This window comes from Hyaena hyaena, unplaced genomic scaffold (assembly GCF_003009895.1).
Source record: "Hyaena hyaena isolate Hyena2069 unplaced genomic scaffold, ASM300989v1 scaffold_137, whole genome shotgun sequence".
Taxonomy (NCBI): Eukaryota; Metazoa; Chordata; class Mammalia; order Carnivora; family Hyaenidae; genus Hyaena; species Hyaena hyaena.
Window position 1 is genome coordinate 1,511,296 of NW_024080769.1, and position 16,814 is coordinate 1,528,109.

At 36.8% G+C, this 16,814-nt stretch overlaps 1 protein-coding gene across 3 annotated transcripts in view; it reads right to left on the reverse strand.

The window, feature by feature from the left end:
* PEAK1 (pseudopodium enriched atypical kinase 1) overlaps nucleotides 1–16,814 on the reverse strand; it is a 308,018-nt gene that overhangs the window by 256,743 nt on the left and 34,461 nt on the right. For all 3 annotated transcript variants that reach the window (XM_039238166.1, XM_039238163.1, XM_039238164.1), the window contains exon 2: nucleotides 8,688–8,751. The gene's annotated coding sequence lies outside the window, so the exon portion shown is untranslated. The remainder of the gene's footprint in view (nucleotides 1–8,687; nucleotides 8,752–16,814) is intronic.

The window sequence follows — 16,814 nt, forward strand, 5'->3', positions numbered from 1 at the left end:
ATTGACCTGTGGAATGAACACAGTATCAAGTAAAATCTACAGGTTTTTCGTGGAAAATGAAAACCTAATCTTAAAATCTCTATGGAAAAGTGGATTCTAAACTGTATATAAATATACAAAGGACCTAGAAGAGTCAAAACAAATCTATAAGAACAAAATTGGAGAACTTGCACTATTTCACTTCAAAACTTATTTTAAAACTACTGTAATTGAGATAGCACAGTATCAGCAAAGAAAAAAATGTCAATAAAACAGAAAACAACCCAGACATACACATATATACTCAACTGATTTCTGACAAAGTCACCAAAGTACTTAATGAGAAAAAGAAAGTCTTCTCAACAAATGGTGCTGGGAAAACTGGATATCCGCATGCAAAAGAATGAAGTTAGGCCCATATTTAATAATATGTCAAAACTTATTTCAAATATCTAAGTGTAAAATCTAAAAAACCAACAAACACTTAGAAGAAAACATAGGGCAAAAGCTTCATGACATTGGATTTGGCAGGGATTTCTTGGATAGGATACCAAAGGCACAGGTAACAAAAATTCAAAACAAACTGGACCTCAAGAAAATTTTAAAATCTTGCACATCAAAAGACACTATTGACAGAGTAAAAAAGAAGGCCACAACATAGGAGAAAATAGTTACAAATCATATACCTCATAAGGGATTAATATCCAGAATATATAGAGAACACCTAAAACTCCACAAGAACAAAGCAATCCAATTCAAAAACGGGCAAAGGACTTGAACATACATTTCTCCAAGATTTACAAATGGTCAATAAGCACAGGAAAGACATTCTACATCATTGATCACTATGGAAATGCAAAACAAAACTACAACAAGATACTATCGCATCCATTAGGATGCTTACTATTAAAAAAAAGAAAAACAGAAAGTAAGTGCTGATGTGGATGTGGAAGACTTGGAACTGTGTACTGTTGGGGGAATTTAAAATGGTACCACTCCTGTTGAAAACAATATAGTGTGGGGTTCCTCAAAAATGAATAGAATTACCTTATGATCTAGCAATTCTACTTCTGGGTATATACCCCAAAGAATTGAACTTGGTCTCAACAAGATATTTGTAGGCCCATGCTACAGGAGCATTTCTCACAACAGCTAAAACATGGAAGCTACCAAGTAACCACCAACACATAAATGCATAAGCAAAATGTGGTATTATACATACAATGGAATATCATTCAGCCTCAAGAAGGAAGAATATTGTGCCATATGCCACAACATGGATGAACCTTGAGGACATTATGTTAAATGAAATAAGCCAGTAACAGAAACACAAAAACTATATGATTCCACTCACGTGAGGTACTAGAGAAGTCAAAATCATAAAGATAGAAAGTATAATCATGGTTGCCAGGGAGCAGGGAAGAGGAAAATGGTGATTTATTGTTGATTGGGTATACAGTTTGTTTTACAAGATGAAAAAAGAGTTACAGGAAAAGGATGATGGTGATTAATGCACAACATTGTTTAAATGCTTACTGAACTGTATGCTTAAAACTGACCAAGATGATAAATTTATGTTATATTTTACAATTTTTTAAAAACAAGATATATTTAAAAAGAATGGGAGGAAAGAAGTTGGTGACATGAGGACAGATGAATTTCTTTACAAAAAAGTGACAGAAATCAGAAAAGTGGTTTGCTCTGGTGAGAGTAAAGAATATCAAGGAAACATCCTTAGGGAGCTTAAAGAATAATAAAAATTTTTAAATTTTATACAGGAGTAGATTACGTAAGTGTATGCATTTGTCAAAACTCATGTCAAAACTCAAGTATATTTGTCACATATAGGAATTTTTCTCACATGAATTTACAAATAGCAAACACCTAAAAACAAGATTGTTATCACTCAATCCCAGAAATAAATTAAGTATGATAACTAAAGTTACCACTTTTGAATGTTTAAGGTATCTTTATATTTTAAGACAACTCAGTTTTGGTATATACATGTAATCAGCTGGTTCAGTGTGTGTATGCACAGAATAAATCCAAACTTAAGGCACAGAATTAAGGTATTATAATGATTCTCTACTTTTTGAAGGTAGAATTTATTCATTCAACATGATTTTTATAAGACTAAACACTGGAACCCATTGAAATGCAGGTTACATAATTTATACCATATTCATATACGAAATATCCTGCAGCTATAAATATGAACTAAGTAGATCTAAGTATATGGAAAGATCTCCAAGATACAGAAGAAAGCTGAAAAAGAAAGAAGTAAAACAGTAAGTTCTCATGGATTAAAATAAATTCCATATATATTTATATGTATATTTGTAAACAGTTTGAAAGTAAATAAACTGTTAATAGTACTTCCTTCTGAAAATAGGCACAGGGGATCTAAAGTGAAGACTTACTTTTCACTGTAAATCCTTTTGTATCATTTGGACTTCTGACCATATACCTGTTTTTGCAATTTACATGGAGACAGAAGGGAAAGAGGCCCTCAAACAACATTTATGGTTCCGGCAAGAAACCTCTCCTATGCCTTACAGCAGATATTCCAAAACTTCATCATTCCCGTCAAACTCCACATCTCACTCCTATTTCCTACTCCCAACATCAGCACAATATCCCTAAGCCAACAACTTTGTTTTCTACTTCTGGGAAAAGGAGGACTCCCTATATTTCCTAATCCACACCCATAAATTTACCTCTGGCTACATTCCTGAGTATCTCCTTCTCTAATAAGAAAGAGGCCACTCCAGGCAAATCTTGTGTTCTCATGCAATCTCCTGTCCCTACAGGAAAGCCTGTTCCCTCTATTAGTCCTCTCTCCACTTCCACAAGCTTGCTCTTAACTGGTCCTTTCTCCTACCACCTCTGTATATAGGCATGCTCAAGCCTCTCCTATATTAAAAAACATCTTATATTCCCCTCTATGTAGCACCCTAAAGTCATTGTTCCCCTTCCCAGTTAAACTTCTCACAAGAGTAGTGACAGTCTCTTCTTGAGAGCCTTTTCTCCCATTCACTGCTCAACCTACCACAATCTGGCTTCAGTCCCCACTGCTACTAAAAAAAGAATGTGTATACACACATATACACACACTCTTGCTGAAATCACTAAAAGATGAAACCATTATCATTTTGTGAACCTCATCTCTCTGCAGTATCTGACATTGCTGACTGCTTCCACCCTTCTTAAAATTCTCTAAAACCTTGGCTTCTGTTGACACATCTCTTTCCCATCTCTCCACTACCCACTGCAGATTCAAAGACAAATATGGCAAAGTCCCTGACTTCAAGAAGCACAGATTCTAAAATAAGAGAAGTATATGCAAATGATAATAACATGGTGAAAAAGTACTATGACAGTGGCAGGTACAAAGTGCTGTGGTAGGTTTGTAATGGGATAAGAGAGGGAACATGCATTTAGGAGGAGGAAACTAGCATGGACAAAGGCACGTGTATGAATAAACAGTTTATAGAGGGAATTTACTGGATAATGCTTGAGCACACAAGTTTTAAAACCAAGCAACCTGATTCTACCACTTACCGGCTCAATGAAGATAAAATAACTGTCTATTTCACAGGTCTCTCATGAAAATTAAATACTATATAAAAGCACTTAGCATAGGGCCTGTCACATATTGAAAGGTTTTAATAAATGTTAACTCCTTCATGACAAAAACAGTCAACAAACTAGGAATAAAAGAAAATTTCCTCAACCTGATAAAGGACACTTATAAAAACTCCACAGGTGATGTAACACTTAATGCTGAAAGATTGAATGCTTTCCCCCTAAAATGAGGATCAAGACAAAGATGTCTACTCCTACCATTTCTATTTAACATTGTGCTGAAGATTTTAGCCAGGGCACTGGGTAAGAAAAAGACATAAAAGGCATCCAGATTGGAAAGGAAGAAATAAAACTATCACTATTTGTGGATGACATAATTTTATGTATATAAAATTCCAAGTAATAGATTAACAGCTATTAGAACTACTAGTTGAATTAATAGTTCCATGAGGTTGCATGATACAAAAATCAATTATATTTCCACACACTAGCAATGAACAATCCAAAAATGAAAGAAAACAATTTCATTTACAATAGTATCAAAAAAAAAAAAAATAAGGGGCTTAGGAACAAATTTAGCAAAAGAAATAGAAGACATATATTAAAAACTATAAAATATCGTTGAAAGAAATTAAAGAACACCTAAATAAATGGAAAGACATCTAAAGCTCACAGATTGGAGAACATACTGTTATAAAATTTCCAACTGGATATACAGATTCATAATACAGATTCAACACAGTCCCTATCAAATCCCAGCTGTACTGTTCTGGTAGAAACTGACAGGCTGATCCTAAAATTCATACGAAAATGCAAGGGACACAGAAGAGCCAAAACAATCTTGAATAAGAAGAACAAAATTGAAGAACTCACACTTCGTGATTTTAAACCTTATTACAAAACTGCAATAATCAAAATATGAGTTACTGTCATAAGGAGAGATATACAGATCACTGGAATAGAATTCAAAGTTCAGAAACAAACCTTACATTTATGATCAACTGATATTCTTCAAGGGTGCCACGATAATTCAGTGCTCTGGGATGAGTGGATATCTGAATGCAAAAGCATGAAACTGAACCTCTACATCAAATCATATACAAAAGTTAACTCAAAATGGATCACAGACCTAAATCTAAGAGTTCAAACTTACAAGAAAATATGAGTAAATCTTCATTAACTTGGATCAGGCAACGGCTTTTTAGATACAACACCAAAAGAACAAACAGCAAAATAAAAATAGATAAAATTAAAAACATTTCTGCTTCAGGGGCACCTGGGTGGCTCAGTTGGTTAAGTGCCCAACTCTTGATTTCAGCTCAGGTTACAATCTCACAGTTCGTGGGATCAAGCCCCACATGGGGCACAGAGCCTGCTTGATATTCTACCTCTCCCTGTCTCTCTTCCACGGCTCGTTCCCACTCTCTTTCAAAATAAATAAACATTAAAAAAAACATTTGTGCTTCCAAGGATGCTACCAAGAAAGTAAAAAGACAACTCACAAAATGGGGGAAAATATTTGCAAATCATGTATTTCATAAGTGACTTGTATCCAGAATATATTAAAAAAAAAAGGGGCGCCTGGGTGGCTTAGTCGGTTAAGCGTCCGACTTTCGCTTAGGTCATGATCTCGCGGTTCGTGGGTTCGAGCCCCGCGTCGGGCCCTGTGCTGACTGCCAGCTCAGAGCCTGGAGCCTGTTTCAGTCTGTGACTNAAAAAGAGGGGCGCCTGGGTGGCTTAGTCGGTTAAGCGTCCGACTTTCGCTTAGGTCATGATCTCGCGGTTCGTGGGTTCGAGCCCCGCGTAGGGCCCTGTGCTGACTGCCAGCTCAGAGCCTGGAGCCTGTTTCAGTCTGTGACTCCCTCTCTCTGACCCTCCCCTGCTCAGGCTGTCTCTCTCTCTCTCCTAGAAATAAATAAAACATTAAAAACAAAATTAAAAAAAAAAACAAAAACCTTACAATAAATGGGCAAAGGATTTGAATAGACATTTCTTCAAAAAAGATATATAAATGGACAATAAGCACATGAAAAGCTACTCAACAGCATTACTCATTGGAAAAACAGAAATCAAAACCACAGTGAGGAACAACTTCCCATCCACTAGAATGTCTATTTAAAAAAAAAAAAAAAGAGTAACAAACGTAGGTGAGGATATATTGAAAATGGAATCTCCATACATTGCTGGTGGGAATGTCAAATAATACGGTCTCTTTGAAAAACCATGTGGCAGTTCTACAAACTGTTAAACATGGATTTACCAGGTGACCCAGTAAATTACACTTTTAGGTATATACCCAAAAGAAATTAAATCATATAAATACAAAAACTTATACAATCATAGCAAAAAGCTTAGACTATCCAGAATGTGTAAACAACCCAAATGTCCACCAATTAACTGATGAATGGATAACCAAAATATGGTATATAAATGTTGAGGAATCTGGCTCCTGATCAAAAACTTTAAAATTCTGTGTAACTTTTCCAGCTTTACCTGGCGGACTTCACACGGGACAGCTGTCATACCCACACCGGTCTGGGTACACAGCCCACTGCAGTCTCTGAAGAGAGCTGTAGTCAAGAACTCAAGCTCCCCTGACTCACCATGCTCTCAAGCAGAGCTACATTCCCAGCCCAGGTGCCAGACTTCATTGCAAGAAGTCTGTTTATCTGTGGCCTTCAGCTGAGGCCTTTCCTCATGCACCTCTGCAGAGGCCTTCTCATTAGGGAGGAAACACGGAAGACACTTTTTCTCTCCTCTCACTATGTGCCTTTCCATCCCAAGCCTTTCCACCTCACTCTTGAACCAGCCCAGGGTCCATAAAACTGCAGGAACCTTTTGTCTGGTGCTCCCTCCACAGTGAGACAATCTACCTCCAACCTCCGTACTGACTCACCTGAGTGGAGAGCCTGCACTTTCTGAGGGTGAGCCTCTTATTCTATCTCAGTAAGTGAATAAAAGCTCAACTGTTACTTTTATTTTGGATCATTGTTTTTAATCAGCTATGCTGCCACCTGAAAGTCCAGGCCTCTCTCCCTTTCCAGCTCACCTGACCTGACACAATGGAGTATCGTTCAGCCAGAAAAAGGAATGAGATATTGATACATGCGAAAACATGGATGAACCTAGAAAACTTTATGCTAAATGGAAGAAATACATCACAAAAGATCACATATTGTACAATTTCATTTATATAAAATGTCCAGAAGAGGGAGAGCTATCGAGACAGAAAGTAATTAATTAGTAGCTGACAGGGACTGAAAGGAGGGAGGAATGAGTGAGGTCTCTGTGGTGTGATGAAAATAATCTCAGACTGTGGTGATGGCTGTACCACTTTGTAGCCACAATAAAAAAAAAAAAACACTGAATTATACACTTTATTATTTTTTTTAATGTTTTATTTATTTCTAGGAGAGAGAGAGAGACAGCGTGAGCAGGGGAGGGTCGGAGAGAGAGGGAGTCACAGACTGAAACAGGCTCCAGGCTCTGAGCTGGCAGTCAGCACAGAGCCCGACGCGGGGCTCAAACCCACGAACCATGAGATCATGACCTAAGCGAAAGTCGGACGCTTAACCGACTAAGCCACCCAGGCGCCCCAACACTGAATTATACACTTTATTATTTTTTTTAATGTTTTATTTATTTCTAGGAGAGAGAGAGAGACAGCGTGAGCGGGGAGGGTCAGAGAGAGAGGGAGTCACAGACTGAAACAGGCTCCAGGCTCTGAGCTGGCAGTCAGCACAGAGCCCGACGCGGGGCTCAAACCCACGAACCATGAGATCATGACCTAAGCGAAAGTCGGACGCTTAACCGACTAAGCCACCCAGGCGCCCCAACACTGAATTATACACTTTAAATAAACAGGGGAATTTTAAGGTATATAATTTATTTTTTAAAAATTCTTTTTAATGTTTATTTATTTCTGAGAGAGAGAGGGACAGAGTGCAAGTGGGGAAGGGGTAGAGAGAGTGGGAAACCCACACCCCCCAGTTTGTAAATTATGTCTCAGTGAATCTGGTTTTTAAAAAATGTTAGGGGCACCTGGGTGGCTCAGTCAGTTCAGCATCTGACCGTTGATTTTGCCTCAGGTCATGATCTCATGGTTTGTGAGTTTAAGCCCCACATCAGACTCTGCACTGACCAAGCAGAACCTTCTTTAGATTCTCTCTTTCTGCCCCTCCCCTGCTCTCTCTCTCTCTGCTCTCTCAAAATAAATAAATAAACTTAAAAAAAAAATTTTTTTAATTAGAAAACATTAGTTGAAACATTCCTACAGCACTAGTGAGATGGAAAAATGGGTAAGGAAATTATACCGCTCTGTAAAGGAGTTTGTAAAATATCCTTTAAGCACTGTAAAGATATTGAAAGGAGACTGAGTCATGGACTGACATGTTGACATTCATCTCTTAGTATAAGCAATCTCATGACTCTGACAAGAATGGCTTAGAGAGCAGCTGGATTCAAGGTGGAAAGACCAGATGACAGACTTGTAATGGTCTGCTTAAAAAATTAAAAGATGAAGAGAACTAGAGCCCAGACATGTAACAAAAGAGAAAGGGCTATGAACCTATCTTTAGAGTAAAATGCTATTATGGAAATTTTCTTTTGAAACCAACTTTTAACATTCTATAGGATATGTCCTTATTTTATAAGCTCCCCAGAGGGAATTACAGAAAATAATCAAGTCCAGGAGAACAAAGTGGTAGAAAACTCCTAATAAATGACTTATTAAAACACTCCCAGTTGTTGAAATCTATGACTTAACAAGTTAAGTCTTTCTCTTCAGGAATATCAAATTATAATGTCAATATCATTCTCAAATGTGTGTCAGAATACCAGTACAAACTCTATTTTTGAATATAAAAGAAAAATTCCTTTGGAATTACAATGGAAAAATTCACTCAAAACTATTGTAATCGTTAGAACCAGCTTCATTTCCTTCAATCAAATATCCTACAAACTAAAGTAAGCATGCTATACATGTAACTTTATAATAAATAATACTATATTTGCTTATTAAAGTCTCAGAGGAAAAGACATTTGACACTGCCTTCAAGTTTTCAAAAACAATTCTCACTATAAAACATAGCTTATAAGACATATGAATTCAAAAAATATCTCACCTCAGGTTTTTAGACAAATCCACAAAGAAATGTCTACAGCATAAGTTCCAGTTCAGGCAAATACCTGAGAAAAAAAAAAAAAGAAAAAGACATGGTCAACATAACTAGAGTAGGGAACCTAACTTTTTCAGTAGAACCCTAACTTGATCATTTACTCACTAAACTTGTGTGTTCAAGCTGTATGTTACAAATCTATAGAGCGTCAAGAATCTTAATTCTGCCAGACTTTCTTTTGCTTTTAATTAAACTTAAAAGAACATATACTATACTAATGGGGGTAGAAGATGGGAAAGGATCAATCCAAGAAATATAATTTTCTTTCACCTGTTCAAGTCTTCCAAAGAAAAGGCATTTTCTTTTCTTCTTTTTTTAATGTTTATTTATTCATTTTTGAGAGAGAGAGAGAAACAATGAGCACAAGCAGGGGAGGAGCAGAGAGAGAAGGAGACACAAAATCCAAAGTAGGCTTCAGGCTCCAAGCTACCAGAGCAAAACCCAACACGGGGTTCAAACCCACGAACCATGAGATCATGACCTGAGCCAAAGTTGGAAGTTTGATAGACTGAGCCACCCAGGCACCCCAAGTAAAGGCATTTTTAAAAGTTTACACTCCCTATAATACCACCATAATGACTTCCTAGTCTCACGAAAAATACAGAATTCAAAAATCTGGAAATATAAAAGTAAACCAATAGCACAAGCTTACAAAGCTTAACTAAAAAGAAAGGTTAAATAAAACTGGCTCATAAATGAAAATGTTTATCTACAGGCAAAGAAAATCAAATTAAAATTTAAAAAATAAAAGATTACTTTTATTTAATAAAAATGAGTAAAATAGTCTGAGACATTAAGGATATAACACAGGAAATATCTGTGTGTTAATCAGGATACAGATAGTAAAGATGAGTAAAATATATCAGACATCTGAGAATTTTCAAGGCATTTAGAAATAAAGGACATAATCTGAAATACAAGGTTATCAAGATTATAAGAAAAAATGGAAAATTCTTTTTTTTATTTATTTTTGAGAGAGAGTACAAGCAGGGGAGGGGCGGAGAGAGGAGGACAAGAGGATCCAAAGTGGGCTCTGCACTGACAGAAATGAGCCTGATGCAGGGCTTGAACCCCCAGAAACACTAGATCATGAACTGAGCGAAAATCAAGAGCTGGACAGACACTTAACCGACTGTGCCACCCAGGCGCCCCAAATGGAGAATTCTTAACACATATTAGCTTCCTGACCCTTGGAAAATATAACCTGTAAGTAAGTAGTCAATAAAAATAGATGGAATTCACTATCATCAAGCTGGTCTTGGTTTCTGAATTCTAAAAACCTTAAGGAATAAGGAGCCCCATCAACTAAGTCAAGGGTAAATAGTAAAGCCGAGAGGCCAAATCCAGCCCATGGCTGTTCTTGTCTGGCCCTTGAGCTAAGAATGGTTTTCACGTTTCGAAAAATCAAAAAACATTAGGCAACAGACACTAGCCACAAAACTTAAAATACTATCTCATGCTTTACAGAAAAAGTTTGCTGCCCTCTGAACTAAACAACTCCTCAATGGGTGAACCAGGTCTTAGTGGTGGCTCTAGTCAGAGACTGTAAGCGTCCCTGGTGTCCTAGTACATCGGACCTGGAAGGGAGCTCCAAGACTATCTTTCCACCCCGTCATGTTACAAAGGATGGGACTTAAATTTCTTAAAGCCCAGAAATAACAATCTTCCAGGTCTACTGTCTCCTGAATCCAGTATGCTTTACATCCTGTCATGACACTGGTCCCCTTTTCTTTTAGTGGGGTAATTTGAGAATAAAAAAGAGGTACAGGAAGATGAAGTACACTCTCCTCCAACTCTCCACTGAGCCCTTCCTATGCACAAATAATCAACTGAGCAAAGTGAGCTACTAATAAACTTCATATTTGACCAGCTCAGCATCCTATTTTCTCAGCTTCATCTCCTTCCAAAATAAGCAAATGAATCTACTTAACATTCCTGAAAAAGCACCTTGGTTTTTTGGTCCTGAAGACCTCAGTATATGCGGTTTCTCTCCTAAGGGCAACTCCTCCCTTCGCTACCTACCCACGTTCTACCATCCTTCATGCCCAATTTAACAAATATGACACCTTCAAAAAGCTTATAATCCAATAGGAACACAGTTCATATACACACACAAAACGTAAAAGATAAATAGCCTCATAACTAGAAATTCCTAATAAAATGTTATCTTTGAGGGAAATGTTTAGGCAAGCCTTTGGGAAAGCCTTTGAATAAGATGTTGAAGGACATTTAAAAAAGGTTTTAAGATTGGTTGCACAATGCTGTGATTGCACGCCAGCCCAATGAACTGTGCACTTTAAAATGTCTAAGATGGTAAATTCTGTGTTATATATATTTTATCATAAAAGACGTCTTAAGACCATAGAGCAAGATCATAATGATTCAGGGAACAAGCATTTGCTTTTATCATAATTAATTTGACATAAACTTAAATTGTAAAAGCTAAACACCTATCCTAAAGCAATGTTTTTACATTTGTAAGTACCTTAAAATTAGACAATGTGAGGAATTGTGAATATAATGAGAGAGTTGCCTAGGAGATCAAATTCTGTAAAATAAAACAGAGCCTACATCTAGAAATCACTAACTTCTTGCAGCTAGATAAATAAATGTCCACAAGATTCCAAGTTAAGAAAAAAAAAGTTTAAGGACAGAGAGAGGAAAGGGGGGGCACTCTAGGGAGCAGAAACGGAATGAATAAAGATACAAAAGGGACAATGTGTTATGGTAAAGATTCTCACCATCTTTTTGTTTCCCTAGATTTGTCTCTAGCCAAGTAACGGCAAAGAACATCCTGAATTTCTAAGGTACGTAGGCCACCCATGATATTGAATAGGCTACTAAATGCCACAGAAGGAATATACTGGTTCAAATAATCACTATTCAAAGTAGACAGTCCATTCCTGCTTTAGTTTTCAGGTAACTTTTGTGAACAACAGCAACAAAACTCTGCAAAATCAAATATAAATTCCATGCATTTGAGGCTTAATCTGTTATTCTCATAATATTAAGCACACCAAAGGGGCTGAGAGTTTTTACTTTTTAGTTATTTTGGTTTCCTTTTACTGAGTAATTTTTTTTTTAATGTTTTATTTATTTCTAGGAGAGAGAGAGAGAGACAGCGTGAGCAGGGGAGGGTCGGAGAGAGAGAGGGAGTCACAGACTGAAACAGGCTCCAGGCTCTGAGCTGGCAGTCAGCACAGAGCCCGACGCGGGGCTCAAACCCACGAACCCCGAGATCATGACCTAAGCGAAAGTCGGACGCTTAACCGACTAAGCCACCCAGGCACCCCTTTACTGAGTAATTTTAGTCTATGAATAGCAACCTTTGCTACACTGTTTATTCCATGCCTAGGGCCTAGCAGATGCTCTCTAAATATATGTTGAATTAATATTGGGATATAATATACATTTCACTTAAAATACTCCTCCTTTCTAATTATTAAGAGTAATAGAAAGTAGAGAGAAACTAAGTAACCTTAATTGAAAATATTTTTAAAATGAAGCCATCAGGGGGACATCTGGGTGGCTCAGTCGGTCAAGCGCCTGATTCTTGATTTTGGCTCATGTCATGATCTCATGGTTCCTGAGTTCGAGCCCACATCAGGCTTTTCACTGCCAGTGTAGAGCCTGCTTAGATTCTCATTCTCTCTCTCTCTCTCTCTCTCTCTCTCTCCTTCTCTCCTCCCCCCACCCCACGCTCATGAGCACTCTTTCTCTTCTCTCAAAGTAAGTAAACAAACTTAAAAAAAAAAAGTTTAAAAAAATGAAGCCATCAAAACATTTAGTGCATATGTCAAAACCATCCTTGAAGCAAACTGTTGAAAAGTAAGTCAAACCTTTATTGCAGGCTTTGTTGTAACACTACACACACACACACACACACACACACACACACACACACACACACACACAGTTTTACTAAATATAACTTGAGGGAGAAAAATCACATAATTTGATGCCCAGAAAAATGCCAGTTTTCTTTCACCTTTGTATTCCACACAATTCCTGGCTGGCAGTGGACACTTAAATCATTCACTGAACTGAACAGTCATAGAGAAAATATTTTCTCTGCTGTCCATATGACTTCATTATATTTCAGAGGTGTGAGTCATCAACTCTGGCAATAAGAGCAGAACTTACACCACTACAAATGCTTGATGTTTTTCAAGAGCTCTCAGAAATGAGAAAAGATATCCATACGTATATTCCCTAAATTATACAAGTATAAGAAGATACATCATTTCACTGTTGTCAACTTGCTATATTTAGACAGCTCTGAATTGAATTACTCAAGCATATACAAATACAACCTTGAAGGGGTCCCCATACTTGCTGCTAACAGTCTGGAAACAAAGGCTGCTATTGAGATAAAATAGGAACAACAGGAATCTGACAGGCCAGTAATTTACTGCATTTTCTGCACATCTGAATTTGTAGGCCTCCATAGCCGTTAAGCAAAATTCGTTTCAAGATGCCAGCCAAAAAGCCTCGTAGGCAACAGTTTTATGTCATTAAAAGAACTACTATCCTCAATCTGTTTGAATTTGTATTTGCTCATTAGAAGTCTCTCAGTGAATTGAGAGAGAGGTTTTAATTGCACTCTGGCTCTATCAATGTTTAATATAGCCCTGAACTATAGCAAATTCCTATTCTCCCTTCTGACCCTATTCCTAAAATACTTTAGATACAGATGAAGAAACTAAGCAGACAATCTAGCAGCTCTCTGCCAAAAATGGAGCAATTTCAAAGATACAAACAGAATCTTAATATATATTCATGCAGCTTAAAAAGCAAAGGTCAGAGAAAAATATCGTCATCTTCTATCTCCTACTTGTTAATCTCTGAAGCTATTATTCTCTCTCAGGCTCCTATGTCTTCGCAAATGCTATTTTCCCCTCAGCTTGGTTAGAACCTCCTCCTCAACTCTGACTATGGCAAATTTCTGCTCATTAACTGGTTTTCCCAAAAAAGGTTCACGCAATATCCTTCCCCTATGCACCCTCTACATACTTTCCATCAAGTCCTTCTCAAACTGGATTAAGTCTGACTCTTACAGCCAAAGAACTGAACACCTCCTGGCAGAACTATTCAGCTGGTACACACTAGCACAGCCTTAAGGGATGAAATACTAAAATGCTTCTGAAATATAATCTGGTAAGCAGTCACTGTCCCTAACTGCATGGCCCAGTCTTACCACCACTACCACAACTCAACAACAAAAGCATCAAAGCTTGATATAGTATAAAAGATGGAGGGGTTCTTCAAGACTCTGAATCCAGTGCTATGTCCATCTTGAATGGCAAATACTTTGAATATCACCCCGCCTCTTTATACCCATAACCTAGAGTATTGCCTAACATATAGCAGATCTATAATGTATTGTTAATTCTTTGTTAAAATAATGGATAACCCTATTCAATGACCCAAGGCCAAAGGTATACTGTCAAAACTACACAGACAATAATTAGATTGGTGAAAAAAATCTAGGCCCTTAAAGTACAAGGTAGGAAAAGTGAACAAGTCTGCCTGTTGCCTATTTCTATTTTCTAAACTTCAGCCTCTGATAAAATAAATGTGTAATTTGATAAGGTGGGCAAAAATCTTTAATGTGATCATTTATACAACATATGATTCACGTATTTTTTATGTTATTAAATAAAGATTAAAAACAAAGTTTCCATAAAACCATGGAATTTATAAGAATGCCACCAACAGTGATCACTGAACTACAGTCAGCATCTTGGACAGAAAGACAGGTATCACTAAGGAAGAATACAGTGATTAATTCAAACAGAGAAAAAATAAAAATGAAAAGAGTTAATTATGAATCACAAGTCTAATTACAGAATTTGCTAGGGGTTTCAGAAACTTCTAATTAGTTTTACTTGGTATATTAATTATGAATAGAATACCATGAGAGAATTTTCTAACCATAGGAATTTACGGAGTATGTAAAATCAGATTTTAAGTGATCATTTTTATAACTTATAAATTAAATAATGTGTGATAATTATTTTGAAAGTCGCCAATAAAATATCCATCTCATTAAAATCAAGTTACACAGGAGTGCCTGGGTGGCTCAGTCGGTTGAGCATCCAACTTCAACTCAGGTCATGGTCTCACAGTTTGTGAGTTTGAGCCCTGCATTGGGCTCTGTGCTGACAGCTCAGAGACTGGAGTCTGGAGCCTGCTGCAAATTCTGTGTCTCCCTCTCTCTCTGTCCCTCCCCTACTCACGTTCTGTGTCTCTAAAATGAATAAATGTTAAAAAAAAATCTTTTTTAAATCCAGAAGGATAAGGAATATAGCTGAAAGAAGGATGGATATGTAACTTTAGTAAAAATTTTGAACTTATAAATAGTGATGTATCGATTATTTTAGGCTACTTACTTTCTGGTAGAAAAATCACCTTTTCATCATGCTTGCTTTAGAGAAATTCAGGCAGCCATAAGATCAAAATATTAAAACTAATGACAAAGGAAAAAATAATAGCAACATCTTCGAAAAAAACTTATCTAATTATCTAATTTCAACACTGTCCAATCAATCAAACACCAATCTTTAATAAAACAATGCTGTACTATACACTATCCTAATAAAAAATTCTAGGAGGTGACAAAATCTCAAACAAGCAGCATCATGTATGTTTTCATTTAGAGCAAATCAAGGAAGACCAGACTGATTTTTTTTTGTAGTTACTAAATTAGAAGCAAGAGAAAAATTAGAAAGACCATAACATATTTTAATTCTAACAAAAGCTTTGAAAATGTCAGTAATCCTAATTTAAAATAACAATTAAATTATCTTGGCTATTAGCACTATCATTTGAGTTTTAAAAAGAAAATGTTCACAAATAGGTAAGAAATAGTACCAGTTGCTACCAATATACCAAGGTACCAAGTACCTATATACTCTACTACACTAGACAGAATGCAAAGGTTTTTACCTAGATGGATAACTTTCACAATCATCTTACACGGCAGATAACATCATCCCTACTTTCCTGACAATAAATTCATGCTAGAAATAATCTAGCCAATGTCAGCGAGGAAGTGGAAGAGTAAACATTTCAAACTACTACCCGACATGCTGCTATACCCCACTGCCTGAACAGATGGTCTCAATGGATTAAAGCAAGCCAAGTTAGCAATGCAGCTCTGTGGTACATTAGCTGTTTTAAATGAAGAAAGTTACAACTATGGTCTATTATCCCAATGGATGTGACCACCCAGATATCTAAGGAGAACAATATTACTGAGTAATTATATTTCTGACCCTCATTTGGAAAATCAAGGATGTTGCCTGAATCAGCTATGGGCTGTCACAAAATTATATCTTCATTAAACTCATTTTGATACAAATGATTTTTAAAAATTACTAAACACTTAAATGCAGCAGTAGTCAAATGCTGAGGAGGAAGAAAAATCAAATAAGAGAATATAAGTAATTTTTATACCTTTAGAATCTTCTTTAAAGAAATTTTAGGGGCGCCTGGGTGGTTCAGTCGGTTGGGCATCCGACTTCGGCTCATGTCACGATCTCACGGTTCTTGGGTTCGAGCCCCACGTCGGGCTCTGTGCTGACAGCTAGCTCAGAGTGGAGCCTGCTTCAGATTCCGTGTCTCCTTCTCTCTCTGACCCTCCCTTGCTCACACTGTCTCTCTCTCTCTCTCTCTCTCTCTCTCAGAAATAAATGAAATACTTAAAAAATTTTTTAAGGAATTTTAAATGGGATATAAGCATTCATGACAGAGAATCAAAAATAAGAACCAAGATCCATGGCCATTATAAACAAAAGAAAAATGTGAAAGTCAATCAGGACAGATAGGATGATAGGATAACAGATAGGAGAGATGGGATGATAGGATAATAAAAAGAAATGAGAGTTCTACTAAAAGAAAAGTACTGAAAAATAACTTTTCCCTATCTTTCGTGAGCACCTATAACAAACAGAGAAGAAGTTTTAAAAAAAGACAGTCATCTCGACCATCTCTCTTCCAAAAACTAAGCATAAATAAATTGGTAAGGACAAAACTACTACACAGCTAAGAAAGGCACACAAACAAATATCT